The sequence below is a fragment of the Lytechinus pictus genome, unplaced genomic scaffold, assembly GCF_037042905.1.
Source record: "Lytechinus pictus isolate F3 Inbred unplaced genomic scaffold, Lp3.0 scaffold_19, whole genome shotgun sequence".
In the NCBI taxonomy this organism is placed as follows: Eukaryota; Metazoa; Echinodermata; class Echinoidea; order Temnopleuroida; family Toxopneustidae; genus Lytechinus; species Lytechinus pictus.
This window is the reverse complement of record NW_026974140.1, coordinates 1,613,839-1,640,120: the sequence shown is the minus strand read 5'-3', so window position 1 is coordinate 1,640,120 and position 26,282 is coordinate 1,613,839. Positions and strand designations below refer to the sequence as shown.

At 36.3% G+C, this 26,282-nt stretch overlaps 1 long non-coding RNA gene across 1 annotated transcript; it reads right to left on the bottom strand.

The window, feature by feature from the left end:
• Nucleotides 1-3,177: 3,177 nt before the first annotated feature.
• On the bottom strand, nucleotides 3,178-25,199 carry LOC135157686 (uncharacterized). Its single transcript, XR_010296645.1, has 2 exons — nucleotides 20,880-25,199; nucleotides 3,178-11,688 (listed from the first exon to the last, which is right to left on the bottom strand). It is a non-coding gene; the product is annotated as an uncharacterized LOC135157686 (long non-coding RNA).
• Nucleotides 25,200-26,282: the final 1,083 nt, after the last annotated feature.

The window sequence follows — 26,282 nt, the reverse complement described above, 5'->3', positions numbered from 1 at the left end:
ATGGGACCTTCTGCCTTCTTGCTTGGCGCTCAGCATTTAGATTGGAGAAGGGTAGTAATAACATACATGGAAATACAGGGCCCGCTGCAGTTCCCTAACCGAAATGGCTACCCTGAGTAAATAAAACGTAATTATGATTATTATTGTTATTATTAAAAGCACTGTTCACAAATATATGTTCACATATTATGTACATAGTCTTTGTACCAATCGTAAATGAATATATTAAATAGATCATCCATAATAGGGGTTATCGAATGCTAGATTACACAAAATCAGAGGAAATCAAATAGCATTTAGATTTAAAAAGAGCCGAGTTTTTATTTTCCTTTTGTAATTAAATGATCAAACCTCAATTCCAGATTAATAGTAGATCAACCTTTTATTTTCTAATGTTTTTTCTTTTTCTATACCGGCTCCCACGCGCCACTCCGGAAGGCTCGGTGCGCCACAAGTGGCGCGCGCGCCACCATTTGAGAATCCCTGATATAGAGCTTTGCCCTGATGCTCACAATCATAACAAAAATCCTGTTCACCGTGGCGTACAAAAAAAGAGAGAAAAAAGGAGAGGGTGAAATATGATATCATCTTTTTAACATTATGTCAAAATCTATCACAAAATTGAATTTTTGCAATAGAAATGTCAAAAAAAAATTCTCGCTCGCTCGCCTATATATATATTTGCCCGATACGCCATATCGCCCCCTCCAAATTTTTGCCTTATGACGCCATTGCCTGTTCCATGATATGACCGGGAAATTTTTGGCTCTTGCCCCCCCTGGCCACCGACCCCTGTTACGCCGCTGATGATATACAGGGGGAGGGGTTGACTTAGACAGCCCCTGAGAGGGATAGGTTTCGATGTGCCAGCGCTTCTTAAAGGACAAGTCCACCCCAACAAAAGTTTATTTGAATAAAAAGAGATAAATACAACAAGCATAACACTGAAAATTTCATCAAAATTGGATGTAAAATAAGAAAGTTATGACATTTTAAAGTTTTGCTTAATTTCACAAAACTGTTATATGCACATCCTGGTGGGTATGCAAATGAGGAGACTGATGACGTCATCCACTCACTATTTCTTTTGTATTTTATTATATGAAATAGGGAATATTCTATTTTTCTCCTCATTGTCAAGTGAAACAATTAATTCCTCCTTGAACATGTGGAATGAGCATTGTTTAATACTATATGATTCAGTCAAGTTGGTCCTTATTGTCAAATCTATTAAAAAATGAAATATTGTATAATTCAAGCAATAAAAAACAAAAGAAATAGTGAGGGACATCATCAACTTTCTCATTTGAGTTGTGCATATCACTGCTTTGTGAAAAATAAGCAAAACTTTATTTAAAGTGTCATAACTTTCTTATTTTACATCCGATATTGATGAAATTTTCAGCGTTTTGCTACATGTAGTTTTATTTTTCTCTATTTATTCAAATCAACATTTTTCTGGGGTGGACTTGACCTTTAATAATATGTAGCTGATAGAGCAAAGCCTACGCTTTTCTCTCCAAGTAATTGCAAGAAAATAAAATTGGTTGTATGATATAGAAACGCCCTTAGTCCTCAATGGGTGAGCAATAGTGAAATTTTCAATAAATAGGCAATATACATGATATAGAGGAGGGGGTGACTTAGACAGCCCCTGAGAGGGCAAAGGTTCGATGTGCTAGCGCTTATTTATGTAGCTGGTAGAATGAACTCTACTCTCTCAAAGCAATAAAATACTATAAAGCACAAACAAATTTCCAAATAAATTGGCAATAAGCAAAAGGGGGAGGGGTGACTTCCCCAGCCCCCCCCCCCCCCGAGAGGGGTTGGCTTCGATGTACGTGCCACTTCTTTTGATATAGCTGGTAGAACAAAGCTTACTCTTTTCCTCTCCAAGTGGTTTCATAGTAATTAAAGTGGCTGTACTGTATAGCAGAAATGCCTTTTGCCTCAATGGGTGCTTCAAAAAATTGTGATTTTCCAATAAATAGGCAATAAACAACAACATGATATAGCCAAAGGCGGGGGGGGGGGGGGGGGGGGCTTCGACACCCCCACCCCATGAGAGTGTTAGGCCTTGATGTGCCAACATTTTGTTTTATGTAGCTGATAGAGAAAAGCCTACTCTTAACTATCCAAGTGATTAACGAGAGGAGATAATTGCATTTAATTTTTACCTATACATTAAACATGTTATACGTATTAGTCTATGGAAATGCATACAAAAAGCAACATTTCTGAAATTGAAGTATTCAAGTTTGATACCTAATAAATTTGCTAAGAAGAATGACACTGAGTTGGAATTTCATCCACATGATAATAGTATATCGATAAAGTTTTCTGGAACATTTCAAGGTAATTGATTCATTTTTCTTAGAATTATGTAAAATCATGTATTTGAAAATTTCAATTTTGGGGAAAAAATGACAAAAAATTCAGTTTTCTACTTAAAATCTCAGCCAAATGACCTACTTATCCCCTATAAATGGTACCAAATTGTAGGAAATTTATTTGTCTTTTATATGACACTAATTTTGTGGCAATGGAATGTTTATGTCAAAATCTATGTACGAAAATTCAAATGTTCTGAAAATTTGGCGGCCATTTTGAAAAAAGCGCCCTCACGGGTTAATTTTCAGGATACAGCCTGGTTACCTCATATATTCATATTCAGCGTAAAAAACTGGTCAAGAAGCACTATATGAAAATTTCTCCTTTTCCGTGTGGCACCTTGCTCAATTATAACCCGGACTATATGTACATGTAAAACAAAAAACTTGAAAAATGATGGGCATGACCTCGTATCATTTGACCCTGTTGACTTTTGATCCCATCATTCTCATTGTCTCACATGTGGTATTACCCAAGGATCATATTTTCCAAGAATGATCTTTATTGATGCAGAAATGAGAGCAAGTTGAACAAAAACTAAAATTTTTTAACAAATCAACAGACTGACCGGAAAAGTGATCAACAGATCTCTGCCAAACTTTGTTCATGCGAGACGAAAATTGTTTGTATGGCATTAGTAAAGGTATTTGTGACCATTGCATTACATTCATCGGCTTTGGATTTTGAGTAAATGACCCCATGACAACGTACACACGCACACACACACAAATTGAAATTCCATCAAAACTCGATGTAGGCAGACTTATTAAACAAGACAAATTTAAGTACATCTAGTGAATTAATATTTTAATTGAAAGAAAACACATAAGATTACATTGTCTGAGTAGTATGCTTCATGAAAAATATAGAAGTTGAGCTGATGAATTAATTGATTCTGCACAAGCTGATGGTTCATCAAATTTAACCATTTCTGGCAAAGATATGAATGCCTTGAATTACGTTTAAACAATATTCTGTGTAATTGTTGTGAATTATTTTTTTTTAGTGGCTGCTTTGTGACCTGCCACCCCTAAACCAACAATAAGTCACCCGAAATGAATTTTGAGATATTTATTGATCTAGTAAAAGCACTTCATAAGCCTTGAAATTATACAGTGTATAATTATATTTCTTGTCAAAATTGATCAACATCACCCAGAAAGTACTTGATTAAAGCAGGACTAATTCAGTGAGAGGCTTCAAAACATCTGAAAATGAAGTTTGCAGTTTAGGGCTCACTGGAGCATGATATGTGCACATACATGTAGTCCAGAAAAAATGGTGTCAAAGAAAGAGTACTCTATGAGATAAACTAATTCATATTTAGTTTGTCCAAATTACTATTTTGGCTATTGACGAAGAAACTTCAAGGCACCGGTTTGTTGGTTGTTGAGTGGTAGTCACAAATCGGTTTACATCACCGATATTTAAAAAAAAAGTTTCAATATACAAATAACATGGGTAGTTAACTTTTACAGAAAATGCATGAATTGAGGGGGGGGGGGAGGCACACCCCCATTTTGCCAAATATTGGAATTGTTCCAATTTGCACATCAGAAAACTGAAGAAAACAGCCGGCACTTTCTGAATGGCCCTGTATGGAGTATAATCTTGCATCCAACGTTGCCAGTGCAAATCTTATGTTTACAAGAAGCTTGCCTGAGTAACTTAGTAACACTGCTAATTGTACGGCTAACACATTAAAATTATATTTCAGGTTTACTACCATGGATGTTGATTACAATGATAGTTGCAAGTCAAGAACATCCAAGACACTGAATATTGTGTGGTGATCTTAAATCTAAAAAATGTGAAATTAGACAAACATCAAGAAACATCATACTAGGCTTCACAGACCTTTCAACCATTCTGAATTCAGAAAATAGAATTCTAATAGATCTTTTATGCACTGACATCATTGCGCCACTATCTTAGAGGCTGAAGCCATTGTCCTGCATGCATTGGTGATCTAAAGCTGGCGCATATCTGACAACTCTGTTTACATGTATTACTATATCCTCTGAGGGAGGGCGCTTTGAGATTATGACATAGTATGCATAAGGTTTATTTTGACCAGTGTAGTATACTTGAAATGCAACAGGTGCGATGGTACTTGGATGGCATCCGTTCTTATGCGAGGCTAATAGGTAACGCGACAGTTGCTCTGGCGACAATTGCTCTGGGCTTTATTTTGTCTGAAATATAGGGTAAGGGTTGCAATAGGGTTCTATGTTAGGTTTGGGATAGGATATAGTGTTAAATCCAGGATTGAAGTCGGCCATTCTAGTTGTTTGTGGATTTTATAGCGGAGAAATTGTCGCCGGAGTGAATATCATGGAACCAGGCTAATGATATACATAAAATACACATCATCAAGATCATTAGTAAGAATCAAACGCATGAGGTACCTTTGGAGCAGTTCTAACACGCCCGAAGCATAGCCGAGGGCATTTGGACTGATTCAAAGGTAACAAGTGTGTGTTATCATTCTAAACCCCAAGCAAAACAATGTGTATTTTGTTAATGCAGTGCTGTTTGATTTTTGTTATTTGATAAAAACCATCCTCATCTCAAAACCATGACCGTTATACGAACTAGTCATTGGATCCAATCAGATCATTTTCCTGTTAGATATTAGAATAAATGGTTGGTCATGTGATTGAGTTCAGCCAATCATATGATAAGGATCCACATATCCCCATTTTCTGATGAAAATTGGTACCTTGACCACACTGCATATTGGATACACGTTAATATGATTCTCACTTCCTTTTAATACAATTTTTTTTCAGGATAATATAACTTCTTCTTTTTTACAGAAAAATCCTCCCTACTTTTCTTTCAGAAATGTTGAGAGGTCTGCATTGCTATAGTTTTTTTTCATTTCAAATGCAGCAGAATGATTATAGAAATATTAATGTATAAATACATACCTGTAATAGCGATTTGAAACTTTAAAAAATAAACTTGATGATAAATCAATTATACCCAAAAAAATACTTTGTTGTACTTTGGAAAATGACCAATCAATTGATTTGTGCAACGATACAATAATGGTTAAAGTAATAACAATTCCATTCCTTTTAAGCTTTTTAAAACATTTTGTATTCTGGAATACCATCAATTGTTTGAATTGTTACACAATAAACTTTTTATCTTAAGTTAAAACAAGTCTGCATCATATAGGTTTGTGATGTTGTATACAGCTGATAAAAACAGGTTAAAAGTATTTCCAAAGTACTCAAATTATTTTCTACTTAAGAATATGATTAACATTGACATAAAAAAAATTAAAACAGACCACGTAGACAATTCCTCATAAACCTCATTATATACAAAAGTCCTTAAAATAGAAATATAATGATTTCCAGCTGCTATGTAATTTTTTTCACCAAAGAGATGCTTTATGCCAAGATATCACAGCAAATTTTTCTAATTCCACGCAAAAATTGCAATAAAAGAAAAACATGTCAACATGTCAAAATATATGTATTTTATCCTCTGTTCACTACATCAGATTGTTTTAAAGGGGTACTTCTGGCTGAAAATAATATAAATCAGACAAACAAAACACTGAAAATGACATCAAAACTGGACAAAGCATAGCACTGTTACAGCATTTTAAAGATTTGCATTATTTTGATGAAACAGTTCTAGGCATGTATTCATGAATATTCAATGAGCAAACTGATGTCAAATTCCTACTTGTGCTTTTGTATTGTACTACATGAAATTACGCTTATTAAAATGGACTGAAAACTGAATTAGATATTCACAGCAGTAACATATTATTGATACAACAGAGACATCAACACATGTATGAAAAAATGAAATAATTGTGATTTCATTTAATACATGTAACATAAAAGCTAAAGTGTATTGTGGCCAGTCCACCTAACGAATATTCATGACAATGGGCATTAAACTGTTTTGCTAAACTTTACATTTCATTATTTGTGATCAGATTTTGATGAAATTTTCAGCATTTTGCCCAGTGAATTTTACTGTATTAAGATGTAACTATGTTCAGCCAAGAGCCTCCCTGTAATTCCCCTATATTTTCATCAATTTGACACACTACCAATTACAATACAACACATTTGTTACAAACACCATCTTGCATTTCATGCTATATAACATAATTTACAAAAACACTGAATATTTTGTCCTGATCATAGATTAATTTTCTCATCTGTTTCACCAAATAAAAAAAGAGAAAGTGGCAAAGTTTAACCCTAATAAAGCCCAGCTATTTGGTACATTATAATGATTACCACACAATTGGCTTTTTGAAAGGATCAGCACACATTTTGCCCATAGCATAAGCTACAAAACTCTACATTTCCTTTTTTTTTAAATTGATACTATTATATCAATGTAATATTGTGAAATCGGGGGGGGGGGGGTGATCTAAATCCATACATAAACATCCTAATATGATGGTTAGAAACCCTAACCCTATGGTTTTTAGAAAGGTAGAATTAATTCACACTAAACTTTGAGGGAGGGGGGGGGGGGATTATGAGACCCTAACCCAGCCTAGTTAGGGTTAATCTGGCCAATTTCTCATTCACTCATTGTCACATTTATTTCAGTTAGTTTTGATTACAAACATCTTTTTGATTACTAAAGCAAATCATTTAATGACATCAAAATGCTACCAACTACATATTAATTCTTAAACATTTTTCTTTATGGCAAGCTGGAAATAATTTGATATCTGTGAAAGACACCTAGAATAATCAATCTAAAAATTGATAAAGTACACATGCATGCTGTTATAATGACTGATTCAAGAATATTTACAACCAACAGCACACAGACATGTCACTGTTCATATGTTTCAACTTTAATATATATATTTCCATTATTGACTGGAATATTCTGAGTATTACATGCAAGACCAAGACCAGTATGGGATATCTGAATAATCTTGACTTGCACTTGTCAAACAGACTTACGTGCTCCCTAGGCCTACTCTAATCACTAGCCTGTGTAAGTAATGGGCAATTATGTTAACTCCTATACCAGCATAAGTATAATATAGGTAACAAACGCAAATCAAATTATAATTTCAAAAAACATGTTAACTACACTGTATGACTTTTTTAAAGACCTAATTTCAAACAATGAGCAGCTAGCTGGTTTCTAACCCAGTTCTGCAAAAATGTATTATATTTTTCAGTAATCTTCTGATATTTCATTATCCACATTCAATGAAATACAACAGCAATTCGTGAAATCAAAGTTATAGTTTCTTTATACTACCACTTTCAGTATCAGCAGTTGTAAAAAATACATGTACCATTGAAAATGATTCCCCCCCCCCAAAAAAAAAAAAAAAAAAAAAATTAAAAACAAATAATAAAAAATAAACACTTTTAAAGGCATGAGCAAAATAATTTGGTAGAAATCCTTGTTCATACAGTTTCTTTTTTTTTTATCAAGTTCTGTGCAAGTCATGCACAGGTGAGCAGACAAATATTACTTTTTGACCAATGCTAGGATTGACTTTTATTTTGTTATGCTAATGACAAGCTTCAAACAAGAAACCACTGCCATCCTAAGGGCACACCAACACACATTAGGGTTTTAATATGCCATACTTTGATTATAGAAAAACAAATATCTAAATATACAATTTACCATTGATTATAATCATACAATACAATGGCCCATTAAAATTATGCTCACCTCTGTACATTTACAACAGTATAAAACTTAACACAAATTGAATATATATAGTGATGCTTGTAAAGTGATATCAAGAATGAAATGGTTGGCTGAATTATCCAAGGCACGAAGATCCAACAAGGCTCTGAAGACTCATCAAACATATCTACCATAAAGACAATCATTACTTACATCTCAATTAACCTATTGACTACTTAATTTACTAAAATTAATTTTGACCTTAACATATCCCTAAGCTCTTTAATAAAAGCAAAACTTCATGCTTGCAAAATGCAGGAATTGAATGTGAATGTATATATACATGTACTGTACTCCTCTCTACAATATATGGAGTATTCAGTCCCATGATGATCACTATAATATCTCTAAGGAGACAAGCAAATATCACTTTTAATGTCCTTCTAAAGCACACTTGTGCTCAGAGATGGTAGATACATATACATGTAACTGCCAACAATGGACTACAAACCATTGTGATATCTTTACACCAATTTGGACGCCTCCCCCACCATGCTTACCTTCAAGATATTGTAAGATAAATGAAACTAACAATTCTCATTTAAAATGAACATCCTCCTGATTGTCATCAATAAAATATCAAACTTAATCATGGTAAATATGAATAAAAGAATATCATGACTATAATTCAAAAGAAAGGTATATTTTTCTTTCCAGAATACATGAGCCTATACACACAAAATAAGATTAAACAACACAACATAATTAGGAGTAATCATATGTATAACCCAATAGTAAAAGAATGCTTAGCACTTTATTTACTAAGACCATGCACATATTCTATATCTAAAGAGAGTTTTCATTCATTTTGATTTACAGAATTTTTGCAAACAGTTCATAATGAAGGAATGCTAAAAACGTTTAACTTTTATTGCATTATTTCAATAGGGCAATTCCATAAATAATGTACGTCCGACCCCCTATATGTGAGACATTCATAAAATTGTCGATCTCTGATTTCTTGTTTGTTTGATAGTCTGTAATGTTCTCAAAGGACCATGATTTGGTCAGTTGACTTGAGAGAAATGGTGTTGATCATTTTGTTGCCCAATATGAAAGTTGATTTGACACCTGTTCACATGGTACAACTGGAATATGCATATATCTGTCTTTAATATAGTTTTTCTGGCTCCTCTCAATCAAATTGAAACTTACTTTTTTTACAAAGACTAATGATTAAGTACGATGATGATGATAATAATAACTAGAACTATCACTGAAGGTGATTGATACCTCAACCTACACTGTTACCATGGCAACAGTTTCCAACACATGGAAAAAATATGTCTTGCCCATCTTTACCCCGAGAGGTGTGAGCAAAATATCATGAGAATTTGTTAAATATTGATGAAGTAGTTCAAACCCCAAGATTTTTGCCTAATTCTTGCCATATAACATATTGTTACCATGGCAACATGATTTCAAACACATGCAAAAATATGTACTGATTATATTTTACCTTGAAAGTAATGTGTGAGCCAAATTTCATGAGAATTGGTTGAAAGTTATTTACCCAATTTTTGTCATAAGTCGTTACCATGGCAACACCATTTCCGAAACATGCGAAAAGTGTGTCTTGCACATCTTCACTCCAACACCAATACATGTATGTGTTCAAAATTTCATGAAAATTGATTAAAAACTGAGGAAGTAGTTCGATGCCCAAGATTTGCAACGGACTGACCGACCTGCGCTGATTCCTACAGTACATGTATATACCCCTTCAAAGCGGGGTATAATAATAATAATAGTAGTAGCAGTAGTAATATTGATAACAATCTGAATATTTCATAACAAGTGGAACGCCTCTGGCAGTCTCGCCTGCATTACAAAATTCAATTTAGCAACAGTGCAGACTTTGAAAACAGCTATGGAATAATTATTCACAAAAGAAAACACTCACAATTCATATGACAATAAAATACTATGTCCATTGACCCAACATGACCTTTGACCATAATCATGTAACGAAAGACGTGTGCAAACCATACGTGATAACCCTTATGTCTATGTTTCATGAACTACATGTGTAGATCCATAAACTCTCTAAGTTGTGATGCCAATTCAACAAATACCCCCAAAGTTCATTGACCTTAAATGACGATTGATTGTGGTCATTTGATCTTGGTCAGGTGACCTGAAATGCAGGAAAGATATTCAGGGATACATGGTTACTCTTATTTCCAAATTTCATAAACTAGTTCCATAAACTTTTAAAGTTTTGATGACAATTCCACAAATACCTCCAACATGGTCAAAGTTTGTTGACCCTAAATGACCTTTTACCTTGGTCAAGTGACGTGAAACTCAGGCAGGGCCTGCAAGGATACACTATTACCATTCTGTCTAAGTTTCATGAACTATATCCAAATACTTTTTAAGTTATGACAACATTTCAAAACTTAACCTTGGTTAAGATTTCGATATTGATTCCCCCAAAATGGTCTAAGTTCATTACCCTTAATGACCTTTGACCTTGGTCATGTGACCGAAACTCAAGCAGGATGTTTAGTAATACTTAATTACCCTTATGTCCTAGTTTAATTAACTAGGTCCATATACTTTCTAAGTTATGATGACATTTCAAAAACTTAACCTTGCTTAAGATTTCGATATTGATTCCCCCAAAATGGTCTAAGTTCATTGACCCTAAATGACCTTGGTCATGTGACCGAAACTCAAGCAGGATGTTTAGTAATACTCAATTACCCTTATGTCCTAGTTTAATTAACTAGGTCCATATACTTTTTAAGTTATAATGACATTTCAAATAACCTTCGGTTAAGATTTGATGTTGACGCCGCAGACGTCGGAAAAGCGGCGCCTATAGTCTCGCTCTGCTATGCACAAGAAAAAAAAATAATGATAATAACAACTGATGAGAATCTACCATAATTACTACTAATAATAATAACAATAAGACAGTATAGTATGAAAATACACCAGACAGTGACCTGTATAGAGTACCGAAGTGTGACGCCATTTTCTCCTATGAGAAATGCACGCTTTCATTCAGCGGGTTCATTTGTGTAGAACCAGGCAGCCATGACAACTGAAGTCAATGCTTCGGTACTCTATTCAGGGGCGTGAGAGTTAAGATTTTTTGCTTATTTTTGGCTTTCCTCTGTACAAAAAGTCTGAGAGCTCTTTCCATTTCAGACTTTTTCTACACTCTTCAGCTTTTTTCAGATCTTTCATTTGTGACCACTCACACCCCTGCCTATTGTAACTTGAATTGAAATATAATCATCTCCCATAGAAATCAATAAGTTTTTTGAAAATTGACCCCCCCCAAAAAAAAACAAAAAAAACCCACTGAATTCTTAGCCTGTGTTTCAAAGAGTTTTCAATGAAAACAAACTTACAGATTTGAGATACACATCTTGATATCACTCACGCTACTGATGAAAGCTCCAATTAGATTATCACCCCATGCTTTATTCATCGTATTACACTTTGTTCAATGAAGTTTTAGCATGAACAGCAGTCAGATGTACAGTCATTGTAAGCACAGTTATTACAATCTTTGACTTGATTATTGTCAATCAAAACTGCAGATTTAAATGTAGAGGAAGAACCACTTGCCTGTATTAAAAAAGAAATAGATAAAAAAAATCATCAGAAAATGCCCCAATGGGCAAGTTTATTTACAAAAAATGAACACGTTTACAGAAGTCAAATCATATACATTATTCAAACAAATGTTTCAACATACTTCATTTCAAATTAAAATCTTTCCTTTTTCCATTCAAATCATAAATGTAACGTTCATCTAAATACTAAGTTTGTATTACCTTCTTAATCTTCTTAAAATCAGGTACAGTCTTGTTCAACCTCGAGAAATATAATTGTTGTTTTACTAAAATGATAATACAATTCAGGGCATCATTTTGTTTTTCTTTATATCCAAACAAAATATTCTGTGGAGTAAATTTAAGAATAAACATAGGAGATGATATCCACATTTCTATTTTACTCCAAATATTTCTACTAAAATTATAGAAGTAAAAAAAGTGTTCAATTGTTTCCTTTACAGTATAACAAAATGTACAGCACTCAGTATTGGTGATCTTTAGTTTGAATAAAATATCATTTAAAAACACAATTCTATTGAAAACTTTGTATTGGAAATACCTTATCCGTATGTGAGTTGTAAATCTGAAAATCATCCTATTAAATTCCGGTATTTTAGTGTGATCCAAAAGAATATCTGAATTTTTTCCCCATTTGCTGCAAAAGTTTTGGCTGAATCTTTATTTCCTATCAAAAGTTTGTATATACTTTTACACCCCTTTTTATCACTCATTATAGGAGAAATATAAGGCATAACAAATGGTTCACATATTCTATGGTCTAGGTTTTGAAATTTTCGATTAAACACACATCTTAGAGCCTGAGAAATTGAAAAATATTCCAAAACATTGACTTTTAAACCAAACTTAGATTCACATTCAGTTAAAGATATATTATTTCCTTCTCGATCTATTAAATCATTAATAAATCTTATAACCTTTTCTTGCCAGTATTTAAAATAAACAGACTTTCCATCTATTTGTATTTTACTATTTTTCCATAAAGGTTGAGCTAACCAATTGATATTTTCAGATTTTTTGAATATCGAAAATAGCATGGCAAAAAACTCTTTCCAAAATGGATTACTAATCTTTTCCGATATGCTATAAAAATATTCATCTCCATAAAACAGATGGAAAGGCTGTCCTAAAGAAAATCCTAATAGACTTTCTACGTCATCAGATTTTCTCAATAGAATTCTTCTCAACCATGTCAATTTTAATGCTTTGTTAAAACAATCTATATCGATCATTTTCAATCCCCCTTCTTCGTATGAACCAAGTATGTGTTCCCTACTAATTTTGTCTGGTTTTCCATTCCATACAGATTGAAAAAATTTAACTTTAATATTTTTCATTAGTTGAGCCGATGGACTGGGGATTGAAAGAAAAAGGTGATTGAATTGAGGCAATAGAGAGTTTTAGGAGCAGTTAACGTGAACGACGTAGCAGTCATCTGATCATTCGAGTCAACGTCGTCATCTGCCCTTGTTCACTACAGATGCGAATACTTTAGATTTCACTCGACTTGTACGTGTACGTACGTCCACATGAAACAGCGCGATAAGCAGCGGGTCATGACACACTGCCCGACCCGGAAGATCTGGCGCACCATCGCCTGGCGACCCGGTCGGGTGATGCGAAGGTGCAACGTGTGCACATGTGCCCTTTCACTTGCTTTGATTCCTTTTTACGCGAGTTAGGATATATATCGATGTATATTTTGGAGATCAGAAAGCAATTTCAAATATGATAAACATAATGCATCGTACATTAGTACAACTAATTTTGTGAAAAGTCACTGAAAACTGTGTTTTAAAAGGGAAAGGTTGATCTTCAAGCTGGGCTTGAACGGTTAAAATGACGTCACTCACGTGCACGTCGTCTATGATTTAGGAGAACCGCAAAATGGATGTGGCGAGGTTCTCGATTTTGATAGTGGACGTGTGTGAGGACCTGAGGCATATGGCAGGCCAAAAAATGATGTCATCTCGTACCAGTCCACTATGTCGACGTACATTTCTAAAAGTGCTCAGTAAAAGGGATTTAGCCACTGTAATTCTACCCAAAGGTGTAATATTTCTCTTCGACCATGAAATCATCTGTCTTTTCAATTTATCAAAAATCCTATCGTAATTGAAATCTGGGATCTTTTTAATATTCACATGAAAATCTGTACCAAGATAGCGGAAATAAGTATCCTTTATCAGTTTACTTCTAATTCAATGTCTAAACTTGTCTTTTTCAGGTTACCCCAAAAAATAATTTGCGTCTTTTGTGAATTGAGTTTAAGTCCAGTAAATTGAGTGAAAAAAGAAATCATCTCCAACACTTTTTTAAAAGACTTATTTGAGCCAGAAATAAATAAAGCCGTATCATCGGCATATTGAAGTATTTTGAATTCTCTTTTGTTTACGCTGATTCCCTCACATTGGTTTGAATTTCATATCCATAATGCAAGAATTTCCACATACATAATGAAAAGGTAAGGAGAAATTGGATCCCCTTGTTTACAGCCCCTTTGGATATTAAATCTGTGTGACAATTGAGAATTAACAATAACGCTTGAGTAAGCATTACTGTGCAAGACATCCACCCATCTCTGAAATGATGGTCCCCCCAAAAAAAACGAAAGAACCTTTTGAATGAATCCATGGGAAATACTATCGAACGCCTTTTCGAAATCTAATAGCACTAAAGTACAAGATAAATGTTGTTTTTCCGCTAAAGCAATGATATCGTATATTATTCTAATATTTTCCCCAATAAAACGACCAGGTAAAAATCCTTTCTGATCTGTGTGAATGACTACTGATAATACTTTTCCTAACCTATTTGCAAGACATGTAGATAAAATTTTGTATACAACATTAAGAAGAGATATCGGCCTCCAATTTTTAACAAGTGGAATGCCTCTGCCGGTCTCACCTGCATCACGCGATTCAATATTGCAAAAGTGCTGACTTTGAAAACTACTATAACTCGCACAAGATGTTCAGTGATACTTGGTTACTCTTATTTCCACGTTTTATGAACTAGACCAATACACTTACAGCTAGATATGATGGTAATTCAACAAATACCCCCATCGTGGCCAAAGTTCATTGACCTTACATGACCTTTGACCTTGATCATGTGACCTGAAACTCGCACAGGATGTTCAGTGATACTTGATTACTCTTATGTCCAAGTTTCACGAGTCTGATCCATAAACTTTCAGTTATGATGGTAATTCAACAAATACCCACAATTTGGCCAAAGTTCATTGACCCTAAATGACCTTTGACCTTGATCATGTGAGCTGAAACTTGCACAGGATGTTCAGTAATACTTAATTACTATTATGTCCAAGTTTCATGAATCAAATCCATAAACTTTCAAAGTTATGATGGTACTTCAACAGATACCCCCAATTCAGCCAAAGTTCATTGACCCTAAATGACCTTTGACCTTGGTCATGTGACGTGAAACTCATGCAGGATGTTCAGTGATACTTGATTACTATTATGTCCAAGTTTCATGAATCAGATCCATAAACTTTCAAAGTTATGATGGTACATGTAATTCAACAGATACCCCCAATTCGGCCAAAGTTCATTGACCCTAAATGACCTTTGTCATGTGACGTGAAACTCATGCATGATGTTCAGTGATACTTGATTAACCTTATGTCCAAGTTTCATGAACTAGGTCCATATATTTTCTAAGTTATGATGACATTTCAAAAACTTAACCTTAGGTTAAGATTTTGATGTTGATTCCCCCAACATGGTCTAAGTTCATTTACCCTAAACGACCTTTTACCTTGGTCATGTGACATGAAACTCAGGCAGGATGTTCAGTAATACTTGATTAACCTTATGGCCAAGTTTCGTGAACTAGGTCCATATACTTTCTAAGTTATGCTGTCATTTAAAAAACTTAACCTTAGGTTAAGATTTGGTGTTGACACCGACGCCGCCGTCGCAAAAGCGGCGCCTATAGTCTCACTCTGCTATGCAGGTGAGACAATAAAATGACGGGGCTTATTACCTTTAGGGATTAAAGTTATAAGACCTAAGTTTTGTGAAGGAGATAATTCACCAGTCAAATAAGCATTTTTGACACTTCACCACAAATAAATTCCTATATCATTAATAAAATACTTTAAAAATTCAGCTGTAAAGTCGTCTTGACCGGGCGCTTTACCAATTTTAATCTGTTTAAAGTATACACACAAAGAAAATTCACGAAAGTGATGATTATAGACAAATTATATATGAATGGAAAGGTCTTGTCTTTTTATACACAAATATGTCACTAAAAAGTCTTATCGATGTCGTGGAAATGCAAGAAATGAAATTATTAGAGACCATTCTAAGCCCCCCAGCCGCCCCCCAGACCGACAGTTCACGCAGTGAAAACAGTCGAGAATAATGACGTCACACAATAATCGAGCTCATCGGCCCTCTGTGCATAATACACTGAATCACCTTACTGACCTCTTCAATATCTTCCGAATTTACCGTTTTCTTCATGTAATGTGACATCCGAATTCTGTTTTCGACAACTTCAGACTATAAGGGAACCAGAACTGTGTTATTTTGCCCGTTTTTTATTGAATTGTGAACTGGAAAGATCGATTTTGTCCACTCGACAGTCTTCGTTGTGTTGCTCTACTAACTATTGAAAAACTCCAAGCTGCACGGTCCCATTCACTTGCTCCCGATGCATGTTGCAGGCTACGCTGTTTGATCCAGTCAAAAGTCAAGGTAAGCATGTTTGGAAACTGTACTTGTTCTGACGATGCATTCAGGTCAGATGACAGATACAGATCTGATATAAGTTTAGAATCAGGCATTTTGGCATAACTACTATTAAAATTAAAAAGTTTTTATTTTAGAAATAATGTTTTTGTACAATTCCACCCAAGGCAAGGGTTCATTACATGCCGCCACGCACAGAAAAATCAAGCCATAGAAGTCGTGTGTTGTGGACCCAAGAAGTGAGATCCCAGACGCCTCCAGGCTAAGCACGCGCGACCCACTAGTTAGAAATCCACTGCCAAACGCGGTTCGTGGTGCGGGGTTAGTATACTTAATACGTGTGAGTGGCACAATTCCAGCAGATTTTTTCTTCAGATTTCTAAAACTGGTCAGGACTCAGGCAGGCAATTAAATTATTTAGGAGCACTGAGTGGTATGGACCATGGCTGAAAATCTGCTGTTTCAGAGGAATGTTTAAGTTTTTATTATACACAGAATTATATCACCATGATGCCGATGTCATGAAGCCAGACAAATTTTCAGCAGTGATTACCCTGATTCCTGGCCAAAATCACTCACACGTATTGCGAGGTTAGTATTAGTATACTACTAGTACGTATTGCGAGGTTAGTATTAGTATACTAACCACGAACCGCGTTTGGCAGTGGATTTCTAACTAGTGGGTTGCGCGTGCTGGGATCTCACTTCTTGGGTCCACGACTTCTATTGCTTGAATTTTCTGTGTGCGGCGGCATGTAATGAACCCTTGGGTGGGCCAAAATTAGAGTCTGGTGTTTCTTTCTGATTAGAGTGTTGCTGCATATATGTATGCGTAATGCCTTCAACAATGAAGATAAATGCAATCTTTGTAATGACACAGAGACTCAGAGAGCACCGTACCTCAAGTGATGTTCGTGTAGTCTCCACTTCACTACTGGAGTACTGCTACAGCCTACACTACGCTACACACTTACCCGGGTAGGTGTGGCGTACATGTACGGTAGTGTAGCGGTAGTGAAGTGGAGTGGGGCCTACACAAACATCACTTGAGGTAGAGCACCAGTGTTCTGAGTGGAACTTTTCAGGTGTCTAAACCTACTATCATTTGTTGTTGACCGGGAATTACATGCCACCGCACGTCATCAATCATCACGATAATTAAATTCATACTTTGATTTGATTATTTAAACTATTTCTTTTTTTCTCTCTTCTACACACAGATCTGCACAATTTCTAACTCTGGTGACTTCTGGTCTCTGCTTGCTACCTCAATCTGGGAGATTCCATCATGTCCTTTTACTATGATTTGGATATAGCCATTTTTTTCTTCACTCTTTCCAGGACCTACGGTTTGCAAGTTGTGGAATGATAATGATACAAAAGAAAAAATTTCTTTATCAATCTTGGAAACAATTTTGAGCACAGTTTTGGAGAGAACTAAGAAATTTTACTCGGACAGGAATACAGCTTGTCAAAAATAATAACACACAATTTAAAACGAAAGAACAATTTTAATGTTACTAGGGCATTTTGCGAGAAATGTTATACTCAATCACACGTCCCAAATCAAGGGAAAGTCCTTTGATTAAACATGTAGTTGAATTGCGATTGCAACTCGACCTTATTACGCTTGAATTTGAATTTAAGACTTACGCTTGATTTGCAATTGAACATAAGTTTCTTGCAGTGCCCCATAATTATGTTTTGTTATCAGATATTTAACGTGCTGATTTTTCTCGAAAGGTATAATATATTTGTCCTTTTAAACGGTATTTGAATATGGGTACGCCTTTTATTTGTTTTCCACAATATTTATTGCATGTATGAACAGAAGTGAAATATTTATTGTGAAGCACTGTGAATGTTGTGTGATGGTTCATCATCAGACTGAAAGCCTGGTGGATGTGAGGAAGTGGCCTGGATGAAAGAAAAGTGAACATGTGTCCAATTACTGATTTGCATATTCTAAGACAATTTTGTTTCTGGATAAATTTTGCTATGCATTCCCTACATTAAGAGTAAAGGAGAAGTCCACGCAATCAAAAATTCATTTGAATTTAAAGAAAAATAACAAGATATTGCAGGAAATTTCATAAAAACTTTGATTCAAATTTATATAATTACTATTTTAACAGTTCCGTAAATATAACCTATTGTGATCAGATGAAGAGTTTCCTATCGTCAAATCTGCAAAGAATAAAAAACAAAATGCCACAAAAAATAGAAACGAATGTGATGTGAGTGACAACTCTAATTTGCATATCATTGTTTTGTGTATATGACTGTTTTGAGTAAAAACAACAAGGGAAATCACTCTATTCAAATAATTTTTAGTTGATGTGGACTTGACTTTTAACTCTACCCCTCCCATCCCAAATAAGAGTAGAAATAATCTAATCAAGAACTTGAAAATCAAAAGCAGCAATTAAGAAGCAAGATTTGATAAATACAGGTCTGAATAGAATTTCACAAGAAAATAAAAAGAGAAAAAAAAGATGGGTAGGGACGGGGAAGGAATAAAAAAAAAATACCCAGAAAAAAAAAATCCGAGTTTCGAACCAGGGTCCTCGCACATGACAAAACAATGGCCAACGCATTTGGCCACAGACCATCGCCCTAACAGGAAGGCATTTTTAAGATATATGAAAGAAAGTCCGCTCGCCGCTGTTTCCTAATAATGCTTCGGCAATTCAACTGCAATTTCAGTCATTTCCGAATGGATATTGCCGTGTTTTTTTTGTGATTCCTGACTTTGCTACTTAATGAAATTTCATAATTTTTGTTCAGTCATAAAGAAGAATGTCTATGCTTTATATTGACTATAACATTAATGTGACGCAAGTGTGATTTCTACGTGAAAATATGCTTTGTTTATTCACCTATATTTCTTGAAAAAAAAAAAAAATTCTAAGCTAAATATCGGTCACCAAAATACGTTAAATGTGCACTTTTTTTCACTGTTCAGTAAATTCAAACTTTTATCTATATAACAAGACCAATCTTAAGAGGAATAAACAATTCTAAGAGCAAAAAACGCTGATTGGAAAGATCGTCTCCAATGGGCTGCTGTCAGCTCAGCTGCTCACTGCTCATTGTGTGACGTCACTCAGCTGGAGCTCGCAAGAGGACCGGTGGAAGGCAGAAATATGGCATGAAAATAAATCATTTTTGAGAGCTGATTTCTGCAATCTCTGATCACTATTTTGAAAAGTGAAGTTATATATCTGATTAGTAATACTTCCCCTTTACAATGATGACCACATAAAGTCATTATAAAATACTTTTGATTCTTTGGATGTATACTTTAACTGCATCAAGTATTTCTGAATAACGTATATCCCCTTCTAAAACCTCACTTTCTTGTGGTGTAAATATCCTTACTTTATTCGAAGGAATCATAGCAAACAATCTTTCAGCCTCTGATACTGGTTGAAATGTATACAAATCCTTAAAATAACATCAGAAAATTGATGTACATTTTTGTTCATAAAGATACCCTCAGCTGAAGAGATATATGCCTGACCTATCTTTTTTCCATAACTCTGTCAGGTAAGACACAGCTTAGAGTGTCATAAATCGGTATGTACTGTACCTTCCAGAACACTTTATTTTTTATATATTTGAGAAAGGATTAAAAAAATCAAGATTTATACAACAGTCTCCAGAATACCATTCCAGTTCTTCTTTTTCAATAAGCTTTCTTAATCTATATTGGCAACATGATGATATTAATTTCATTACTGCATTTTACCTTAAAATAAGAGCATCAAGAATTCTTACTATCAACAAGTCTGTAAATTTCCAAGGAAAACTATAATTTTCAAAGTTTACATTTGTACATCTAATAAATTTGATGATTTATTTCCTATCAACCATTTTTCGATATGGGCATTAAATTGAAAGTTACTGATGATTAATGAAAAAAACTTTTGAAGTGAATAGAATGTATGCTTAATGTCTTCAAGATTTTATCAGCCATTTGTGTTGTGAATAATTTGAGTAATATGAAAACACAAGAAATTTTATATTTATATTTCCAGGTAAATTTAACTCAATAAAATAATGTAATTATTTCTTTTTTTCATCATATACCAACCTTCCAGATTAATGTGGATAAGCATTGTATATCACTGACATGTATTAAAAGAAGATGAAGACCTTGTGAACATAATTTGAGGGATGAAACAGATTATATTGTCAGTGGAATAACATTCATAATAAAAATGACTTTGGGGCAGCACTTTTCAGCACATGTAACTACCAATGATACTCAAGCTGGGTAGGGTTTTCTTACAATTGCGTCATTTATAGTTGTTGTAACATTTACATTACAAGGAAATGATGATAAACAAGCAGAAATACATCACTTATTTTTTTTCAGAACATGTGTGAAAATCTGCAAACAACAAGGGGTGGGTAATCCTAAGAAAGAAATATTAAATACATCATATGAACTTACACAGTGGTTTAACTCATCTGCTGCATTCTTAGCCATCTCCCACTCACAACATCTTCTTTCCAATTCTTTCACTGTGTAATTACCTGGAAAAGAAATAAAACAAGCAACTCTCTGAGAGATATATCTGACTAACAAATGATATATCACCAAACAATGTTATGCAAATTTACCAAAAAAAATCAAGAAAAATATTAAAGGAAGTATGCCAAAGAAAAAAAATTGGATTACAATATACAGGTAAACTTTCATCATATAGTCAAATATTCTCCCAACTAAAAGCATAATAGATCAGGGGCCTCGTTTCATAAAACTTTTGACTTTCTGTGTCAATGTTTCATGAAATGCAAACTTGACGCTGTTTTTAGATTTGCCACTGAAACACAGATTTGACGCTGAAAATGGGAGTTGCCACTGCGGCAAATGTTTTTTTTCCCCATTATTTTACCTCACCATGGCACCTCGCACTGATACACAGAATGTTTTCATCCTGGGATAGCTTTGAAGCTGCTGAAAGTGATTACTCTTCCAGGTTCAAGTTTTACGTCAAATCTATTTTGTACTAATATATTCAACTCAGGCAAAGTTATCTGTAGTTATTAAGATATCATCACAGCGGTGACAAGAACGTGTCCCTCGATGATTACGGAAAATGACTACAATTTGTTTTTCCCAGAGAGAAAAAAAAATTCATCCAGGGGTTTTCTATTCATTTCTCAAACATTATAAAAATAAGATATTCTGCCATGTCAAAGTCAAGACCTTCCAATCGGATAGTAATATTGGATAGAATATTATGGATTTGTCAAACCAGTGCTTTGTGGAGGTTAGTACTCATTACCTGCTGGCTAACCAAATCATGTACATGTACAGACAGGCTCATATATCATAGTTTTCCAAAATAACAAGGGCATTAAAAGACAATTACAGGCTGCAATCCAGACCTAAAGCTTATCAAAGTAAAATGGCTTAATTAAAAAAATGCATAAGAATATATAAATCATATTCAATTTCTTTTTTGCTGTTGGCCGCTTCATTTTTCGACCAAAAAAAGTATGAGATGGGATGTCTAAATGCCAGTGGGGAGGGGCACTCAAATTATTTTTGATGGGGGTGTGCCTTATGAAACCCTGAAATGGGGGTCTAAAGAACTGACCACAACGGTTCAATACGGGGGAACTAAATATATGTGGGCAGTGTGAAAAGCAGGGTCTACGGAACTTGATTATGGTATAGAAGGTAGGTGCACGCTAGCGCTGTGCATGTATAAATGGGCGATAGTGGTGCATGGAAAGCTGTACGTGCAGCTCTCGCGCTGGACAATTTTGGCTGGGCAAGAGAACTCAGATGTTTCGGAAACGGGGGACTTGCAAGCAGGGCGGGGCGGCTTCTGAACGAAATTTTTGTCATTTGGAGTATCTAGAGAACAAAAAATTAGGTCTGAAAGGGGGTTATCAAAGCGGCACATCCCCATACTACCAATAAATGTGAGTGCCCCCCCCCCCCCTTCTGGAGTCTGAATATGTGAAAAAGCAAAAAAATGAGAGAAAACATGAAAATACATTGATTTCTTATTTAGGAGATAACTGGATACATTCCTTTACACTATGCTTATTCATTCAGATAAATGAAGACAACACACACAAATTTCCTTGCGCGGTGACCCATCTCGCTGACCCGAGCATTACGCCCAGTTGATGAATCACGGCCACGTCATTTCCTCTTCCGAGTGTGAACCAAGGAGACGTGTTGCCATGCATGGCGAGGGGCTGGTGGGAGGGTTTAAAGGGATGTATCCACAGTTATCTCTTAAATAAGAAAATCAACGAAGTATTTTCAAGATTTATTTCAATAACTGGGATACATCCCTTTAACTATGCTAGCCCAGCACGGATTCAAAAACGTGGGGAGGCATGTCTAGAACAAGAAAAGCAAGGGAACAGGGAGATGAGGATGCATAGGCCTCCACCATGAGAGCTAGTCTGCTATGCAGACTCTGAATGGCTTGTGAGGTGGGATCTGCTGGTTTGCAAAGCAAACCAGCCTGAAAGTGCGAGCGAAGCGAGCCATTTGCAGCCTCAGTAGACCTAGTCTGCTATGCAGACTCGTTGAATCAGCTGTGATACACACATTGCAGATGTGGGTCTACATTTGTAGACTACATGAGAGCTGAGAGAGACTCGTCTCCTCAGATGAAAATCTTCCAAGGAAGCGACAGGAAGTGATGGACGAGTGCAAAAAGCGACCTTCAATTCGTCAAGGAAGAAATCTCGAGACCTGACGATCTGATACTCGTGGTATCGCGGGCCTTGGCCTCCTAACGGAACTGCGCCTGATGAGCTAAACGCAACCAAGGCAGCACGAAGAGAGCCGCGAGACGCTGCACTGAAGATTAGCAAACAAGGACAAGGGTTGCTACGACACGGGAATCCACCGCCAGTATGTTGTTTTAGTATTATAGTGATGATTCGATGTTACTTGCGCTAAGTGTAAGCGCGCCACCTTGTGTTGGTCTCTTGGCCATGGTTATTAAAGACAGTAACACGTAACTTCAAAGTTGTCTAGTTTATTTACTTCTTTTACATTAAGTTGGCCCTTATTAACCCATGGCGTGGTGGCAGCTGGATTTATCCACCCATCGAGTATAAATAAGCCTTCCCAAGTTAATTTAACCCTATAATTTGGGGTTAGGCACGCCGTGTTCTATCGGTGGTAGACGAGAGGTTGGGTTTCTTCCCGAATATAAATTTGTGTAGTCCCACATATACCATGGCCAGGGTCGCGTTGATCGCCGCGGCAGCCGTTCACGATGCATCGAGCTGGCGTTCGGCTAGCAGGTCGTCGCAACCAGGGTGGCGCCAGTTTTCTGCTAGCAGGCAGATGTTGAATAAACCTTGTTTTTGTGCCCGCACGATTGATAATTCGCGGATTAATGTTGAATTAAAGAGCGGATCACAGCTCAATTTAATCACTGAATCTGTAGCAGATGATATTGGTGTTGAGATTCTTGTTAATGATTTTGGTTTTGGTGATTGTTTCGTTGATGATGTGTCCATGCTTAGTCTAGTAGATCAGACCTAGGTGGTCAGTTTAACCCAGTTAACATTATTTTATGCAGGATGTGAGCTTTGGTTTGACGGTGTGGTAGTCCAGGATGGCTACTTGAGTGGTTCTTGTGGTATTGTTGCTGGGGCTCCGTTCATGGAGCAGAACGATATTTCTGTTCGCCCCTCCAAGCGGTTGATCATGTTTGGTGATAGTGCAACTTTCTGCTATGGTTCGTCATCTCAAGCACCTCCGCCATGTTTTCGTGATGTTGATCTCGCTGGCATATATTCAATTACGAATTACATTTTAAATGATCGGGAATGTGAGAAAAATGAGAGTACAATGGATGTTAGTCATGGAATTGATAATCATGTTACATTAGGGATCACGGTCACACCAGTAAACACTTACATACACAAAGATGATGATGAATATGAGGCAAGTGATAGTGAGATGAATGAATATAAAAGTAACGATTGTACGTCTCGGAATAAAGACCGAAGAGATGCGACTAGTGATGGTGAGGTGCTTGAAACTAACAAAGGTGAAATGAAACCATGCAATGTAGATGATGGATACGAGAGTAGTGATGGTGGGGGTCATGACTCTAACATAGTTGATGTGAAACAATGTAATGCTGATGATGGATACATGACTAGTGATGATGAGGTAAATGTAACAAACAGTGCTGACATGAAAGGATGGAATGAAAAGGTTGAGTATGCAGCTAGTGACAGTCTGATGTATGAAAGTGACCAAGGTGATGTGAAACAATGTAATGAGGAATATGGATATGAAGCTTATGTTGGTGCAGTTATAAAACTTATGGAGATTATGTGCTTATTGATCACATAACAGATGCAAATGAAACAAATAAAGATGATGTAGTATTTAATATCAGTGAAGTAACTGGTCATGATACCAAGGCCAGAGAGCCCTCATTGTTCCAAGAGTGTACAGTTACAAACAATCATGAAAGCAGTTCATGTTTTCCTCCGGGTTCACTTGTCAGTGATTTCAGAACTTCTACACTCCATTGCATTGATTGTTGGCATGGCAATGTTACCTTTACTACTCAGAGTGGATCGAGTTGCTCTCCACTTTCTGCCGATGATTTTCAGTCTTTGGTAATTTGGGATTGTTGCCAATCCAATGTGATCTACAGTTTCACAAAGTCCCTTGATTTGGATCCTAGTCTGAACTATGGTTCTTGCTCTCTGTCTGATGTGACAGTTTTGTCTAACTTCACTTTGCCTGATGTGACAGTTCCACCTACATGCACCTTGACTTTGTCTGATGTGACAGTTTCGCCTACATTGACTTTGCCTGATGTGACAATTTTGCCGAACGTGACTTTGCCTGACGTGATGGTATTGCCTAACCTGACTTTGCCTAACATGTCGCCTGATATGCTACTGGATTGCTGCATTGGTAGCAACAGTTTCATTGACCGTGGAGGTACCGTGCTGCCTCGTGATCGAAGGTTTGACACTCCCGGAAGTGTTGATACCGTGTCCGTTACACCATCGGCCGATTTGGTGTTACCCGTCGACACGAGTAACAGCCACAGAGCAAACACCGGGTTAACCGCTATGCCTCTGTGCCCGGCTAACGTCAGCAGCAGTAGCTCTACTGCGCCAGCTATCCATCTGGCGCGGGTACCATGTGTCGTGGATGGGTTGATCTCGCAGAACTTTCGGTCGTCCACCCCTGAAGGATGTAGACAGGCTCGTCCGCCAGGTCAACCCCATGCTAGTCCAGGGCATGGTCCTGCTGATCTGTCTGTCCCTGAGGGATGTCGTCATGCTCGTCCGCCGGATCAGCCCCATGCTAGTCAAGGGCATGGCAGAGATGCCAACCTAAAGGGATGGTTGTCAGGAATATTTACCATATTTGTCAGGAACAAATGGGAGTTTCTCAGGAACATCCCGCGAAGTAGCATCGTTTATACGCTCAACCACCCAATCGCCATTGACATTGTGCATGCATGAACCGCGGCTTGCACTCCGCACTTCGCTGTGTATTCAGCAGCAGCGAGCAGAGGCGCTTGCAATAGAAATCTCAGTAGAGAAACTCCCGTTGGTTTACCGTTGGCCACACACACGCTGCATGCACGATACATGTATACACAATACACGCATATACATGCACAATACACAATACACGCATATATACACATGCACAGCAAAGCAATACACAATACACATGTATTGTAGTTGTTTTTTCCGTAACCTTTTTATTGTTGCCGTAACACCGTAATTGGAGGAATAAAATCGGAACAAATACGGCGAATCCGTAACGGTTGGCATCTCTGGCATGGTCCTGCTGGTCTGTCTGCACTGGTCCCTGGAGGTTGTC